The sequence below is a fragment of the Pseudorasbora parva genome, chromosome 21 (genome assembly GCF_024679245.1).
Source record: "Pseudorasbora parva isolate DD20220531a chromosome 21, ASM2467924v1, whole genome shotgun sequence".
NCBI lineage: Eukaryota > Metazoa > Chordata > Actinopteri > Cypriniformes > Gobionidae > Pseudorasbora > Pseudorasbora parva.
In genome coordinates this window covers 11419037-11432167 of record NC_090192.1, presented here as the reverse complement: position 1 = coordinate 11432167, position 13131 = coordinate 11419037, and the positions used below count along the sequence as shown (strand labels likewise).

Sequence of the window (13131 nt, the reverse complement as noted above, 5' to 3'; positions counted from 1 at the left end):
GTGCCTTCCCTGGGCCATTTTCGCATTCTTATTTTAATTTAATGTCGCACTTGGCCACAAGTCAGTCAGTTGACATTCCATGTGCCTTGGAGGAGCTCCTCCACAGATTAAAAGACCTCATAAATGCAGGGGTACGCAGTTACACTCCTGGAGGCCTCCCTATCTGCAGATTGCAATTCCATCTCTAATCAAACACACCTGAATCATCTAATCAAAGCCATTGGGCCTTACTCCAAAATGGCAGCTAGCTGTGCTGAAGTTAAACTCAAAATCGTGAGGTAGTTGTCAATTTTCCAAAAAATCTTGAGTCAAATCGGCTGCTTCTATGATTAAAGACTATGTTATTATTAGATTCCAAATCATTTTTAAACTGAAATTACTACAATTGTAATTTTTGGTTGTCCCTGATTCAACAGGGTGCAGATTTCCTGCTAGACAGTTTTGCAGCACACTTAAGGTGTATTGCCCTCTTTAAAATCAATGCTGGCAGTGGTGGGATTCGAACCCACGCCCCCGAAGAGACCGGACGCCAAATCCAGCGCCTTAGACCCCTCGGCCACACTACCCCACTGCTGTTTCTTTCGGGGGCCTTTTTCTTCCCATTTTTCTAGAATAGGAGAAACTGTTGGGTGCGGACCTTCATTGTGAGGCCCTGAAGCCTGTCGAGTAAGGCTCAGGAAAGCAAAAGTGGCTGGTTTTGGAAGAGACTGGGAGCATGCAGTGTCACTTCTCCAGTCGTCTTGCTCAGGCATAGCAGCCACAAGAGCCTTCCAAAAGTGTTCCTTGGCAGCGGTGGGATTTGAACCCACGCCCCCGAAGAGACTGGAGCCTTAATCCAGCGCCTTAGACCGCTCGGCCACGCTACCATGCGAGAGTGCCTTCCCTGGGCCATTTTCGCTTTCTTATTTTAATTTAATGTCACACTTGGCCACAAGTCAGTCAGTTGACATTCCACGTGCCTTGGAGGAGCTCCTCCACAGATTAAAAGACCTCATAAATGCAGGGGTATGCAGTTACACTCCTGGAGGCCTCCCTATCTGCAGATTGCAATTCCATCTCTAATCAAACACACCTGAATCATCTAATCAAAGCCATTGGGCCTTACTCCAAAATGGCAGCTAGCTGTGCTGAAGTTAAACTCAAAATCGTGAGGTAGTTGTCAATTTTCCAAAAAATCTTGAGTCAAATCGGCTGCTTCTATGATTAAAGACTATGTTATTATTAGATTCCAACTCATTTTTAAACTGAAATTACTACAATTGTAATTTTTGGTTGTCCCTGATTCAACAGGGTGCAGATTTCCTGCTACACAGTTTTGCAGCACACTTAAGGTGTATTGCCCTCTTTAAAATCAATGCTGGCAGTGGTGGGATTCGAACCCACGCCCCCGAAGAGACTGGAGCCTAAATCCAGCGCCTTAGACCCCTCGGCCACACTACCCCACTGCTGTTTCTTTCGGGGGCCTTTTTCTGCCCATTTTTCTAGAATAGGAGAAAATGTTGGGTGCGGACCTTCATTGTGAGGCCCTGAAGCCTGTCGAGTAAGGCTCAGGAAAGCAAAAGTGGCTGGTTTTGGAAGAGACTGGGAGCATGCAGTGTCACTTCTCCAGTCGTCTTGCTCAGGCATAGCAGCCACAAGAGCCTTCCAAAAGTGTTCCTTGGCAGCGGTGGGATTCGAACCCATGCCCCCGAAGAGACTGGAGCCTTAATCCAGCGCCTTAGACCGCTCGGCCACGCTACCATGCGAGAGTGCCTTCCCTGGGCCATTTTCGCCTTCTTATTTTAATTTAATGTCGCACTTGGCCACAAGTCAGTCAGTTGACATTCCATGTGCCTTGGAGGAGCTCCTCCACAGATTAAAAGACCTCATAAATGCAGGGGTACGCAGTTACACTCCTGGAGGCCTCCCTATCTGCAGATTGCAATTCCATCTCTAATCAAACACACCTGAATCATCTAATCAAAGCCATTGGGCCTTACTCCAAAATGGCAGCTAGCTGTGCTGAAGTTAAACTCAAAATCGTGAGGTAGTTGTCAATTTTCCAAAAAATCTTGAGTCAAATCGGCTGCTTCTATGATTAAAGACCATGTTATTATTAGATTCCAACTCATTTTTAAACTGAAATTACTACAATTGTAATTTTTGGTTGTCCCTGATTCAACAGGGTGCAGATTTCCTGCTAGACAGTTTTGCAGCACACTTAAGGTGTATTGCCCTCTTTAAAATCAATGCTGGCAGTGGTGGGATTCGAACCCACGCCCCCGAAGAGACTGGAGCCTAAATCCAGCGCCTTAGACCCCTCGGCCACACTACCCCACTGCTGTTTCTTTCGGGGGCCTTTTTCTTCCCATTTTTCTAGAATAGGAGAAACTGTTGGGTGCGGACCTTCATTGTGAGGCCCTGAAGCCTGTCGAGTAAGGCTCAGGAAAGCAAAAGTGGCTGGTTTTGGAAGAGACTGGGAGCATGCAGTGTCACTTCTCCAGTCGTCTTGCTCAGGCATAGCAGCCACAAGAGCCTTCCAAAAGTGTTCCTTGGCAGCGGTGGGATTTGAACCCACGCCCCCGAAGAGACTGGAGCCTTAATCCAGCGCCTTAGACCGCTCGGCCACGCTACCATGCGAGAGTGCCTTCCCTGGGCCATTTTCGCCTTCTTATTTTAATTTAATGTCACACTTGGCCACAAGTCAGTCAGTTGACATTCCATGTGCCTTGGAGGAGCTCCTCCACAGATTAAAAGACCTCATAAATGCAGGGGTACGCAGTTACACTCCTGGAGGCCTCCCTATCTGCAGATTGCAATTCCATCTCTAATCAAACACACCTGAATCATCTAATCAAAGCCATTGGGCCTTACTCCAAAATAGCAGCTAGCTGTGCTGAAGTTAAACTCAAAATCGTGAGGTAGTTGTCAATTTTCCAAAAAATCTTGAGTCAAATCGGCTGCTCCTATGATTAAAGACTATGTTATTATTAGATTCCAAATCATTTTTAAACTGAAATTACTACAATTGTAATTTTTGGTTGTCCCTGATTCAACAGGGTGCAGATTTCCTGCTAGACAGTTTTGCAGCACACTTAAGGTGCATTGCCCTCTTTAAAATCAATGCTGGCAGTGGTGGGATTCGAACCCACGCCCCCGAAGAGACTGGAGCCTAAATCCAGCGCCTTAGACCCCTCGGCCACACTACCCCACTGCTGTTTCTTTCGGGGGCCTTTTTCTGCCCATTTTTCTAGAATAGGAGAAAATGTTGGGTGCGGACCTTCATTGTGAGGCCCTGAAGCCTGTCGAGTAAGGCTCAGGAAAGCAAAAGTGGCTGGTTTTGGAAGAGACTGGGAGCATGCAGTGTCACTTCTCCAGTCGTCTTGCTCAGGCATAGCAGCCACAAGAGCCTTCCAAAAGTGTTCCTTGGCAGCGGTGGGATTCGAACCCACGCCCCCGAAGAGACTGGAGCCTTAATCCAGCGCCTTAGACCGCTCTGCCACGCTACCATGCAAGAGTGCCTTCCCTGGGCCGTTTTCGCCTTCTTATTTTAATTTAATGTCGCACTTAGCCACAAGTCAGTCAGTTGACATTCCACGTGCCTTGGAGGAGCTCCTCCACGGATTAAAAGACCTCATAAATGCAGGGGTATGCAGTTACACTCCTGGAGGCCTCCCTATCTGCAGATTGCAATTCCATCTCTAATCAAACACACCTGAATCATCTAATCAAAGCCATTGGGCCTTACTCCAAAATGGCAGCTAGCTGTGCTGAAGTTAAACTCAAAATCGTGAGGTAGTTGTCAATTTTCCAAAAAATCTTGAGTCAAATCAGCTGCTTCTATGATTAAAGACTATGTTATTATTAGATTCCAACTCATTTTTAAACTGAAATTACTACAATTGTAATTTTTGGTTGTCCCTGATTCAACAGGGTGCAGATTTTCTGCTACACAGTTTTGCAGCACACTTAAGGTGTATTGCCCTCTTTAAAATCAATGCTGGCAGTGGTGGGATTCGAACCCACGCCCCCGAAGAGACTGGAGCCTAAATCCAGCGCCTTAGACCCCTCGGCCACACTACCCCACTGCTGTTTCTTTCGGGGGCCTTTTTCTGCCCATTTTTCAAGAATAGGAGAAAATGTTGGGTGCGGACATTCATTGTGAGGCCCTGAAGCCTGTCGAGTAAGGCTCAGGAAAGCAAAAGTGGCTGGTTTTGGAAGAGACTTGGAGCATGCAGTGTCACTTCTCCAGTCGTCTTGCTCAGGCATAGCAGCCACAAGAGCCTTCCAAAAGTGTTCCTTGGCAGCGGTGGGATTCGAACCCACGCCCCCGAAGAGACTGGAGCCTTAATCCAGCGCCTTAGACCACTCGGCCACGCTACCATGTGAGAGTGCCTTCCCTGGGCCATTTTCGCCTTCTTTTTTTAATTTAATGTCGCACTTGGCCACAAGTCAGTCAGTTGACATTCCACGTGCCTTGGAGGAGCTCCTCCACAGATTAAAAGACCTCATAAATGCAGGGGTATGCAGTTACACTCCTGGAGGCCTCCCTATCTGCAGATTCCAATTCCATCTCTAATCAAACACACCTGAATCATCTAATCAAAGCCATTGGGCCTTACTCCAAAATGGCAGCTAGCTGTGCTGAAGTTAAACTCAAAATCGTGAGGTAGTTGTCAATTTTCCAAAAAATCTTGAGTCAAATCGGCTGCTTCTATGATTAAAGACTATGTTATTATTAGATTCCAATTCATTTTTAAACTGAAATTACTACAATTGTAATTTTTGGTTGTCCCTGATTCAACAGGGTGCAGATTTCCTGCTACACAGTTTTGCAGCACACTTAAGGTGTATTGCCCTCTTTAAAAACTATGCTGGCAGTGGTGGGATTCGAACCCATGCCCCCGAAGAGACTGGAGCCTAAATCCAGCGCCTTAGACCCCTCGGCCACACTACCCCACTGCTGTTTCTTTCGGGGGCCTTTTTCTGCCCATTTTTCTAGAATAGGAGAAAATGTTGGGTGCAGACCTTCATTGTGAGGCCCTGAAGCCTGTCGAGTAAGGCTCAGGAAAGCAAAAGTGGCTGGTTTTGGAAGAGACTGGGAGCATGCAGTGTCACTTCTCCAGTCGTCTTGCTCAGGCATAGCAGCCACAAGAGCCTTCCAAAAGTGTTCCTTGGCAGCAGTGGGATTCGAACCCACGCCCCCGAAGAGACTGGAGCCTTAATCCAGCGCCTTAGACCGCTCGGCCACGCTACCATGCAAGAGTGCCTTCCCTGGGCCATTTTCGCCTTCTTATTTTAATTTAATGTCGCACTTGGCCACAAGTCAGTCAGTTGACATTCCACGTGCCTTGGAGGAGCTCCTCCACAGATTAAAAGACCCCATAAATGCAGGGGTACGCAGATACACTCCTGGAGGCCTCCCTATCTGCAGATTGCAATTCCATCTCTAATCAAACACACCTGAATCATCTAATCAAAGCCATTGGGCCTTACTCCAAAATGGCAGCTAGCTGTGCTGAAGTTAAACTCAAAATCGTGAGGTAGTTGTCAATTTTCCAAAAAATCTTGAGTCAAATCGGCTGCTTCTATGATTAAAGACCATGTTATTATTAGATTCCAACTCATTTTTAAACTGAAATTACTACAATTGTAATTTTTGGTTGTCCCTGATTCAACAGGGTGCAGATTTCCTGCTAGACAGTTTTGCAGCACACTTAAGGTGTATTGCCCTCTTTAAAATCAATGCTGGCAGTGGTGGGATTCGAGCCCACGCCCCCGAAGAGACTGGAGCCTAAATCCAGCGCCTTAGACCCCTCGGCCACACTACCCCACTGCTGTTTCTTTCGGGGGCCTTTTTCTTCCCATTTTTCTAGAATAGGAGAAACTGTTGGGTGCGGACCTTCATTGTGAGGCCCTGAAGCCTGTCGAGTAAGGCTCAGGAAAGCAAAAGTGGCTGGTTTTGGAAGAGACTGGGAGCATGCAGTGTCACTTCTCCAGTCATCTTGCTCAGGCATAGCAGCCACAAGAGCCTTCCAAAAGTGTTCCTTGGCAGCGGTGGGATTTGAACCCACGCCCCCGAAGAGACTGGAGCCTTAATCCAGCGCCTTAGACCGCTCGGCCACGCTACCATGCGAGAGTGCCTTCCCTGGGCCATTTTCGCCTTCTTATTTTAATTTAATGTCACACTTGGCCACAAGTCAGTCAGTTGACATTCCATGTGCCTTGGAGGAGCTCCTCCACAGATTAAAAGACCTCATAAATGCAGGGGTACGCAGTTACACTCCTGGAGGCCTCCCTATCTGCAGATTGCAATTCCATCTCTAATCAAACACACCTGAATCATCTAATCAAAGCCATTGGGCCTTACTCCAAAATGGCAGCTAGCTGTGCTGAAGTTAAACTCAAAATCGTGAGGTAGTTGTCAATTTTCCAAAAAATCTTGAGTCAAATCGGCTGCTTCTATGATTAAAGACTATGTTATTATTAGATTCCAACTCATTTTTAAACTGAAATTACTACAATTGTAATTTTTGGTTGTCCCTGATTCAACAGGGTGCAGATTTCCTGCTACACAGTTTTGCAGCACACTTAAGGTGTATTGCCCTCTTTAAAATCAATGCTGGCAGTGGTGGGATTCGAACCCACGCCCCCGAAGAGACTGGAGCCTAAATCCAGCGCCTTAGACCCCTCGGCCACACTACCCCACTGCTGTTTCTTTCGGGGGCCTTTTTCTGCCCATTTTTCTAGAATAGGAGAAAATGTTGGGTGCGGACCTTCATTGTGAGGCCCTGAAGCCTGTCGAGTAAGGCTCAGGAAAGCAAAAGTGGCTGGTTTTGGAAGAGACTGGGAGCATGCAGTGTCACTTCTCCAGTCGTCTTGCTCAGGCATAGCAGCCACAAGAGCCTTCCAAAAGTGTTCCTTGGCAGCGGTGGGATTCGAACCCACGCCACCGAAGAGACTGGAGCCTTAATCCAGCGCCTTAGACCGCTCGGCCACGCTACCAAGCGAGAGTGCCTTCCCTGGGCCATTTTCGCATTCTTATTTTAATTTAATGTCGCACTTGGCCACAAGTCAGTCAGTTGACATTCCATGTGCCTTGGAGGAGCTCCTCCACAGATTAAAAGACCTCATAAATGCAGGGGTACGCAGTTACACTCCTGGAGGCCTCCCTATCTGCAGATTGCAATTCCATCTCTAATCAAACACACCTGAATCATCTAATCAAAGCCATTGGGCCTTACTCCAAAATGGCAGCTAGCTGTGCTGAAGTTAAACTCAAAATCGTGAGGTAGTTGTCAATTTTCCAAAAAATCTTGAGTCAAATCGGCTGCTTCTATGATTAAAGACTATGTTATTATTAGATTCCAAATCATTTTTAAACTGAAATTACTACAATTGTAATTTTTGGTTGTCCCTGATTCAACAGGGTGCAGATTTCCTGCTAGACAGTTTTGCAGCACACTTAAGGTGTATTGCCCTCTTTAAAATCAATGCTGGCAGTGGTGGGATTCGAACCCACGCCCCCGAAGAGACCGGACGCCAAATCCAGCGCCTTAGACCCCTCGGCCACACTACCCCACTGCTGTTTCTTTCGGGGGCCTTTTTCTTCCCATTTTTCTAGAATAGGAGAAACTGTTGGGTGCGGACCTTCATTGTGAGGCCCTGAAGCCTGTCGAGTAAGGCTCAGGAAAGCAAAAGTGGCTGGTTTTGGAAGAGACTGGGAGCATGCAGTGTCACTTCTCCAGTCGTCTTGCTCAGGCATAGCAGCCACAAGAGCCTTCCAAAAGTGTTCCTTGGCAGCGGTGGGATTTGAACCCACGCCCCCGAAGAGACTGGAGCCTTAATCCAGCGCCTTAGACCGCTCGGCCACGCTACCATGCGAGAGTGCCTTCCCTGGGCCATTTTCGCTTTCTTATTTTAATTTAATGTCACACTTGGCCACAAGTCAGTCAGTTGACATTCCACGTGCCTTGGAGGAGCTCCTCCACAGATTAAAAGACCTCATAAATGCAGGGGTATGCAGTTACACTCCTGGAGGCCTCCCTATCTGCAGATTGCAATTCCATCTCTAATCAAACACACCTGAATCATCTAATCAAAGCCATTGGGCCTTACTCCAAAATGGCAGCTAGCTGTGCTGAAGTTAAACTCAAAATCGTGAGGTAGTTGTCAATTTTCCAAAAAATCTTGAGTCAAATCGGCTGCTTCTATGATTAAAGACTATGTTATTATTAGATTCCAACTCATTTTTAAACTGAAATTACTACAATTGTAATTTTTGGTTGTCCCTGATTCAACAGGGTGCAGATTTCCTGCTACACAGTTTTGCAGCACACTTAAGGTGTATTGCCCTCTTTAAAATCAATGCTGGCAGTGGTGGGATTCGAACCCACGCCCCCGAAGAGACTGGAGCCTAAATCCAGCGCCTTAGACCCCTCGGCCACACTACCCCACTGCTGTTTCTTTCGGGGGCCTTTTTCTGCCCATTTTTCTAGAATAGGAGAAAATGTTGGGTGCGGACCTTCATTGTGAGGCCCTGAAGCCTGTCGAGTAAGGCTCAGGAAAGCAAAAGTGGCTGGTTTTGGAAGAGACTGGGAGCATGCAGTGTCACTTCTCCAGTCGTCTTGCTCAGGCATAGCAGCCACAAGAGCCTTCCAAAAGTGTTCCTTGGCAGCGGTGGGATTCGAACCCATGCCCCCGAAGAGACTGGAGCCTTAATCCAGCGCCTTAGACCGCTCGGCCACGCTACCATGCGAGAGTGCCTTCCCTGGGCCATTTTCGCCTTCTTATTTTAATTTAATGTCGCACTTGGCCACAAGTCAGTCAGTTGACATTCCATGTGCCTTGGAGGAGCTCCTCCACAGATTAAAAGACCTCATAAATGCAGGGGTACGCAGTTACACTCCTGGAGGCCTCCCTATCTGCAGATTGCAATTCCATCTCTAATCAAACACACCTGAATCATCTAATCAAAGCCATTGGGCCTTACTCCAAAATGGCAGCTAGCTGTGCTGAAGTTAAACTCAAAATCGTGAGGTAGTTGTCAATTTTCCAAAAAATCTTGAGTCAAATCGGCTGCTTCTATGATTAAAGACCATGTTATTATTAGATTCCAACTCATTTTTAAACTGAAATTACTACAATTGTAATTTTTGGTTGTCCCTGATTCAACAGGGTGCAGATTTCCTGCTAGACAGTTTTGCAGCACACTTAAGGTGTATTGCCCTCTTTAAAATCAATGCTGGCAGTGGTGGGATTCGAACCCACGCCCCCGAAGAGACTGGAGCCTAAATCCAGCGCCTTAGACCCCTCGGCCACACTACCCCACTGCTGTTTCTTTCGGGGGCCTTTTTCTTCCCATTTTTCTAGAATAGGAGAAACTGTTGGGTGCGGACCTTCATTGTGAGGCCCTGAAGCCTGTCGAGTAAGGCTCAGGAAAGCAAAAGTGGCTGGTTTTGGAAGAGACTGGGAGCATGCAGTGTCACTTCTCCAGTCGTCTTGCTCAGGCATAGCAGCCACAAGAGCCTTCCAAAAGTGTTCCTTGGCAGCGGTGGGATTTGAACCCACGCCCCCGAAGAGACTGGAGCCTTAATCCAGCGCCTTAGACCGCTCGGCCACGCTACCATGCGAGAGTGCCTTCCCTGGGCCATTTTCGCCTTCTTATTTTAATTTAATGTCACACTTGGCCACAAGTCAGTCAGTTGACATTCCATGTGCCTTGGAGGAGCTCCTCCACAGATTAAAAGACCTCATAAATGCAGGGGTACGCAGTTACACTCCTGGAGGCCTCCCTATCTGCAGATTGCAATTCCATCTCTAATCAAACACACCTGAATCATCTAATCAAAGCCATTGGGCCTTACTCCAAAATAGCAGCTAGCTGTGCTGAAGTTAAACTCAAAATCGTGAGGTAGTTGTCAATTTTCCAAAAAATCTTGAGTCAAATCGGCTGCTTCTATGATTAAAGACTATGTTATTATTAGATTCCAAATCATTTTTAAACTGAAATTACTACAATTGTAATTTTTGGTTGTCCCTGATTCAACAGGGTGCAGATTTCCTGCTAGACAGTTTTGCAGCACACTTAAGGTGCATTGCCCTCTTTAAAATCAATGCTGGCAGTGGTGGGATTCGAACCCACGCCCCCGAAGAGACTGGAGCCTAAATCCAGCGCCTTAGACCCCTCGGCCACACTACCCCACTGCTGTTTCTTTCGGGGGCCTTTTTCTGCCCATTTTTCTAGAATAGGAGAAAATGTTGGGTGCGGACCTTCATTGTGAGGCCCTGAAGCCTGTCGAGTAAGGCTCAGGAAAGCAAAAGTGGCTGGTTTTGGAAGAGACTGGGAGCATGCAGTGTCACTTCTCCAGTCGTCTTGCTCAGGCATAGCAGCCACAAGAGCCTTCCAAAAGTGTTCCTTGGCAGCGGTGGGATTCGAACCCACGCCCCCGAAGAGACTGGAGCCTTAATCCAGCGCCTTAGACCGCTCTGCCACGCTACCATGCAAGAGTGCCTTCCCTGGGCCGTTTTCGCCTTCTTATTTTAATTTAATGTCGCACTTAGCCACAAGTCAGTCAGTTGACATTCCACGTGCCTTGGAGGAGCTCCTCCACGGATTAAAAGACCTCATAAATGCAGGGGTATGCAGTTACACTCCTGGAGGCCTCCCTATCTGCAGATTGCAATTCCATCTCTAATCAAACACACCTGAATCATCTAATCAAAGCCATTGGGCCTTACTCCAAAATGGCAGCTAGCTGTGCTGAAGTTAAACTCAAAATCGTGAGGTAGTTGTCAATTTTCCAAAAAATCTTGAGTCAAATCAGCTGCTTCTATGATTAAAGACTATGTTATTATTAGATTCCAACTCATTTTTAAACTGAAATTACTACAATTGTAATTTTTGGTTGTCCCTGATTCAACAGGGTGCAGATTTTCTGCTACACAGTTTTGCAGCACACTTAAGGTGTATTGCCCTCTTTAAAATCAATGCTGGCAGTGGTGGGATTCGAACCCACGCCCCCGAAGAGACTGGAGCCTAAATCCAGCGCCTTAGACCCCTCGGCCACACTACCCCACTGCTGTTTCTTTCGGGGGCCTTTTTCTGCCCATTTTTCAAGAATAGGAGAAAATGTTGGGTGCGGACATTCATTGTGAGGCCCTGAAGCCTGTCGAGTAAGGCTCAGGAAAGCAAAAGTGGCTGGTTTTGGAAGAGACTTGGAGCATGCAGTGTCACTTCTCCAGTCGTCTTGCTCAGGCATAGCAGCCACAAGAGCCTTCCAAAAGTGTTCCTTGGCAGCGGTGGGATTCGAACCCACGCCCCCGAAGAGACTGGAGCCTTAATCCAGCGCCTTAGACCACTCGGCCACGCTACCATGTGAGAGTGCCTTCCCTGGGCCATTTTCGCCTTCTTTTTTTAATTTAATGTCGCACTTGGCCACAAGTCAGTCAGTTGACATTCCACGTGCCTTGGAGGAGCTCCTCCACAGATTAAAAGACCTCATAAATGCAGGGGTATGCAGTTACACTCCTGGAGGCCTCCCTATCTGCAGATTGCAATTCCATCTCTAATCAAACACACCTGAATCATCTAATCAAAGCCATTGGGCCTTACTCCAAAATGGCAGCTAGCTGTGCTGAAGTTAAACTCAAAATCGTGAGGTAGTTGTCAATTTTCCAAAAAATCTTGAGTCAAATCGGCTGCTTCTATGATTAAAGACTATGTTATTATTAGATTCCAATTCATTTTTAAACTGAAATTACTACAATTGTAATTTTTGGTTGTCCCTGATTCAACAGGGTGCAGATTTCCTGCTACACAGTTTTGCAGCACACTTAAGGTGTATTGCCCTCTTTAAAAACTATGCTGGCAGTGGTGGGATTCGAACCCATGCCCCCGAAGAGACTGGAGCCTAAATCCAGCGCCTTAGACCCCTCGGCCACACTACCCCACTGCTGTTTCTTTCGGGGGCCTTTTTCTGCCCATTTTTCTAGAATAGGAGAAAATGTTGGGTGCAGACCTTCATTGTGAGGCCCTGAAGCCTGTCGAGTAAGGCTCAGGAAAGCAAAAGTGGCTGGTTTTGGAAGAGACTGGGAGCATGCAGTGTCACTTCTCCAGTCGTCTTGCTCAGGCATAGCAGCCACAAGAGCCTTCCAAAAGTGTTCCTTGGCAGCAGTGGGATTCGAACCCACGCCCCCGAAGAGACTGGAGCCTTAATCCAGCGCCTTAGACCGCTCGGCCACGCTACCATGCAAGAGTGCCTTCCCTGGGCCATTTTCGCCTTCTTATTTTAATTTAATGTCGCACTTGGCCACAAGTCAGTCAGTTGACATTCCACGTGCCTTGGAGGAGCTCCTCCACAGATTAAAAGACCCCATAAATGCAGGGGTACGCAGATACACTCCTGGAGGCCTCCCTATCTGCAGATTGCAATTCCATCTCTAATCAAACACACCTGAATCATCTAATCAAAGCCATTGGGCCTTACTCCAAAATGGCAGCTAGCTGTGCTGAAGTTAAACTCAAAATCGTGAGGTAGTTGTCAATTTTCCAAAAAATCTTGAGTCAAATCGGCTGCTTCTATGATTAAAGACCATGTTATTATTAGATTCCAACTCATTTTTAAACTGAAATTACTACAATTGTAATTTTTGGTTGTCCCTGATTCAACAGGGTGCAGATTTCCTGCTACACAGTTTTGCAGCACACTTAAGGTGTATTGCCCTCTTTAAAATCAATGCTGGCAGTGGTGGGATTCGAACCCACGCCCCCGAAGAGACTGGAGCCTAAATCCAGCGCCTTAGACCCCTCGGCCACACTACCCCACTGCTGTTTCTTTCGGGGGCCTTTTTCTGCCCATTTTTCTAGAATAGGAGAAAATGTTGGGTGCGGACCTTCATTGTGAGGCCCTGAAGCCTGTCGAGTAAGGCTCAGGAAAGCAAAAGTGGCTGGTTTTGGAAGAGACTGGGAGCATGCAGTGTCACTTCTCCAGTCGTCTTGCTCAGGCATAGCAGCCACAAGAGCCTTCCAAAAGTGTTCCTTGGCAGCGGTGGGATTCGAACCCACGCCCCCGAAGAGACTGGAGCCTTAATCCAGCGCCTTAGACCGCTCGGCCACGCTACCATGCGAGAGTGCCTTCCCTGGGCCATTTT

The 13131-nt window shown here is 47.3% G+C and overlaps 28 non-coding genes across 28 annotated transcripts; all 28 read right to left on the bottom strand.

Annotated features, from left to right (window-relative positions):
* Window positions 1-784: 784 nt before the first annotated feature.
* On the bottom strand, window positions 785-866 carry trnal-aag (transfer RNA leucine (anticodon AAG)). Its single transcript has one exon. It is a non-coding gene; the product is annotated as a tRNA-Leu (tRNA).
* Window positions 867-1358: 492 nt separating this feature from the next.
* Window positions 1359-1440, bottom strand: trnal-uag (transfer RNA leucine (anticodon UAG)). The gene has a single exon. It is a non-coding gene; the product is annotated as a tRNA-Leu (tRNA).
* Window positions 1441-1658: 218 nt separating this feature from the next.
* trnal-aag (transfer RNA leucine (anticodon AAG)) lies at window positions 1659-1740 on the bottom strand. The gene has a single exon. It is a non-coding gene; the product is annotated as a tRNA-Leu (tRNA).
* Window positions 1741-2232: 492 nt separating this feature from the next.
* Window positions 2233-2314, bottom strand: trnal-uag (transfer RNA leucine (anticodon UAG)). The gene has a single exon. It is a non-coding gene; the product is annotated as a tRNA-Leu (tRNA).
* A 218-nt stretch (window positions 2315-2532) lies between these two features.
* trnal-aag (transfer RNA leucine (anticodon AAG)) lies at window positions 2533-2614 on the bottom strand. Its single transcript has one exon. It is a non-coding gene; the product is annotated as a tRNA-Leu (tRNA).
* A 492-nt stretch (window positions 2615-3106) lies between these two features.
* Window positions 3107-3188, bottom strand: trnal-uag (transfer RNA leucine (anticodon UAG)). The gene has a single exon. It is a non-coding gene; the product is annotated as a tRNA-Leu (tRNA).
* Window positions 3189-3406: 218 nt separating this feature from the next.
* Window positions 3407-3488, bottom strand: trnal-aag (transfer RNA leucine (anticodon AAG)). Its single transcript has one exon. It is a non-coding gene; the product is annotated as a tRNA-Leu (tRNA).
* A 492-nt stretch (window positions 3489-3980) lies between these two features.
* Window positions 3981-4062, bottom strand: trnal-uag (transfer RNA leucine (anticodon UAG)). Its single transcript has one exon. It is a non-coding gene; the product is annotated as a tRNA-Leu (tRNA).
* A 218-nt stretch (window positions 4063-4280) lies between these two features.
* Window positions 4281-4362, bottom strand: trnal-aag (transfer RNA leucine (anticodon AAG)). Its single transcript has one exon. It is a non-coding gene; the product is annotated as a tRNA-Leu (tRNA).
* A 492-nt stretch (window positions 4363-4854) lies between these two features.
* On the bottom strand, window positions 4855-4936 carry trnal-uag (transfer RNA leucine (anticodon UAG)). Its single transcript has one exon. It is a non-coding gene; the product is annotated as a tRNA-Leu (tRNA).
* A 218-nt stretch (window positions 4937-5154) lies between these two features.
* Window positions 5155-5236, bottom strand: trnal-aag (transfer RNA leucine (anticodon AAG)). Its single transcript has one exon. It is a non-coding gene; the product is annotated as a tRNA-Leu (tRNA).
* Window positions 5237-5728: 492 nt separating this feature from the next.
* Window positions 5729-5810, bottom strand: trnal-uag (transfer RNA leucine (anticodon UAG)). Its single transcript has one exon. It is a non-coding gene; the product is annotated as a tRNA-Leu (tRNA).
* A 218-nt stretch (window positions 5811-6028) lies between these two features.
* On the bottom strand, window positions 6029-6110 carry trnal-aag (transfer RNA leucine (anticodon AAG)). The gene has a single exon. It is a non-coding gene; the product is annotated as a tRNA-Leu (tRNA).
* Window positions 6111-6602: 492 nt separating this feature from the next.
* On the bottom strand, window positions 6603-6684 carry trnal-uag (transfer RNA leucine (anticodon UAG)). The gene has a single exon. It is a non-coding gene; the product is annotated as a tRNA-Leu (tRNA).
* A 218-nt stretch (window positions 6685-6902) lies between these two features.
* Window positions 6903-6984, bottom strand: trnal-aag (transfer RNA leucine (anticodon AAG)). The gene has a single exon. It is a non-coding gene; the product is annotated as a tRNA-Leu (tRNA).
* A 792-nt stretch (window positions 6985-7776) lies between these two features.
* trnal-aag (transfer RNA leucine (anticodon AAG)) lies at window positions 7777-7858 on the bottom strand. The gene has a single exon. It is a non-coding gene; the product is annotated as a tRNA-Leu (tRNA).
* Window positions 7859-8350: 492 nt separating this feature from the next.
* trnal-uag (transfer RNA leucine (anticodon UAG)) lies at window positions 8351-8432 on the bottom strand. Its single transcript has one exon. It is a non-coding gene; the product is annotated as a tRNA-Leu (tRNA).
* A 218-nt stretch (window positions 8433-8650) lies between these two features.
* Window positions 8651-8732, bottom strand: trnal-aag (transfer RNA leucine (anticodon AAG)). Its single transcript has one exon. It is a non-coding gene; the product is annotated as a tRNA-Leu (tRNA).
* Window positions 8733-9224: 492 nt separating this feature from the next.
* On the bottom strand, window positions 9225-9306 carry trnal-uag (transfer RNA leucine (anticodon UAG)). The gene has a single exon. It is a non-coding gene; the product is annotated as a tRNA-Leu (tRNA).
* Window positions 9307-9524: 218 nt separating this feature from the next.
* Window positions 9525-9606, bottom strand: trnal-aag (transfer RNA leucine (anticodon AAG)). The gene has a single exon. It is a non-coding gene; the product is annotated as a tRNA-Leu (tRNA).
* A 492-nt stretch (window positions 9607-10098) lies between these two features.
* trnal-uag (transfer RNA leucine (anticodon UAG)) lies at window positions 10099-10180 on the bottom strand. The gene has a single exon. It is a non-coding gene; the product is annotated as a tRNA-Leu (tRNA).
* A 218-nt stretch (window positions 10181-10398) lies between these two features.
* On the bottom strand, window positions 10399-10480 carry trnal-aag (transfer RNA leucine (anticodon AAG)). The gene has a single exon. It is a non-coding gene; the product is annotated as a tRNA-Leu (tRNA).
* Window positions 10481-10972: 492 nt separating this feature from the next.
* On the bottom strand, window positions 10973-11054 carry trnal-uag (transfer RNA leucine (anticodon UAG)). The gene has a single exon. It is a non-coding gene; the product is annotated as a tRNA-Leu (tRNA).
* Window positions 11055-11272: 218 nt separating this feature from the next.
* On the bottom strand, window positions 11273-11354 carry trnal-aag (transfer RNA leucine (anticodon AAG)). The gene has a single exon. It is a non-coding gene; the product is annotated as a tRNA-Leu (tRNA).
* Window positions 11355-11846: 492 nt separating this feature from the next.
* On the bottom strand, window positions 11847-11928 carry trnal-uag (transfer RNA leucine (anticodon UAG)). Its single transcript has one exon. It is a non-coding gene; the product is annotated as a tRNA-Leu (tRNA).
* Window positions 11929-12146: 218 nt separating this feature from the next.
* Window positions 12147-12228, bottom strand: trnal-aag (transfer RNA leucine (anticodon AAG)). Its single transcript has one exon. It is a non-coding gene; the product is annotated as a tRNA-Leu (tRNA).
* A 492-nt stretch (window positions 12229-12720) lies between these two features.
* On the bottom strand, window positions 12721-12802 carry trnal-uag (transfer RNA leucine (anticodon UAG)). The gene has a single exon. It is a non-coding gene; the product is annotated as a tRNA-Leu (tRNA).
* A 218-nt stretch (window positions 12803-13020) lies between these two features.
* trnal-aag (transfer RNA leucine (anticodon AAG)) lies at window positions 13021-13102 on the bottom strand. The gene has a single exon. It is a non-coding gene; the product is annotated as a tRNA-Leu (tRNA).
* Window positions 13103-13131: the final 29 nt, after the last annotated feature.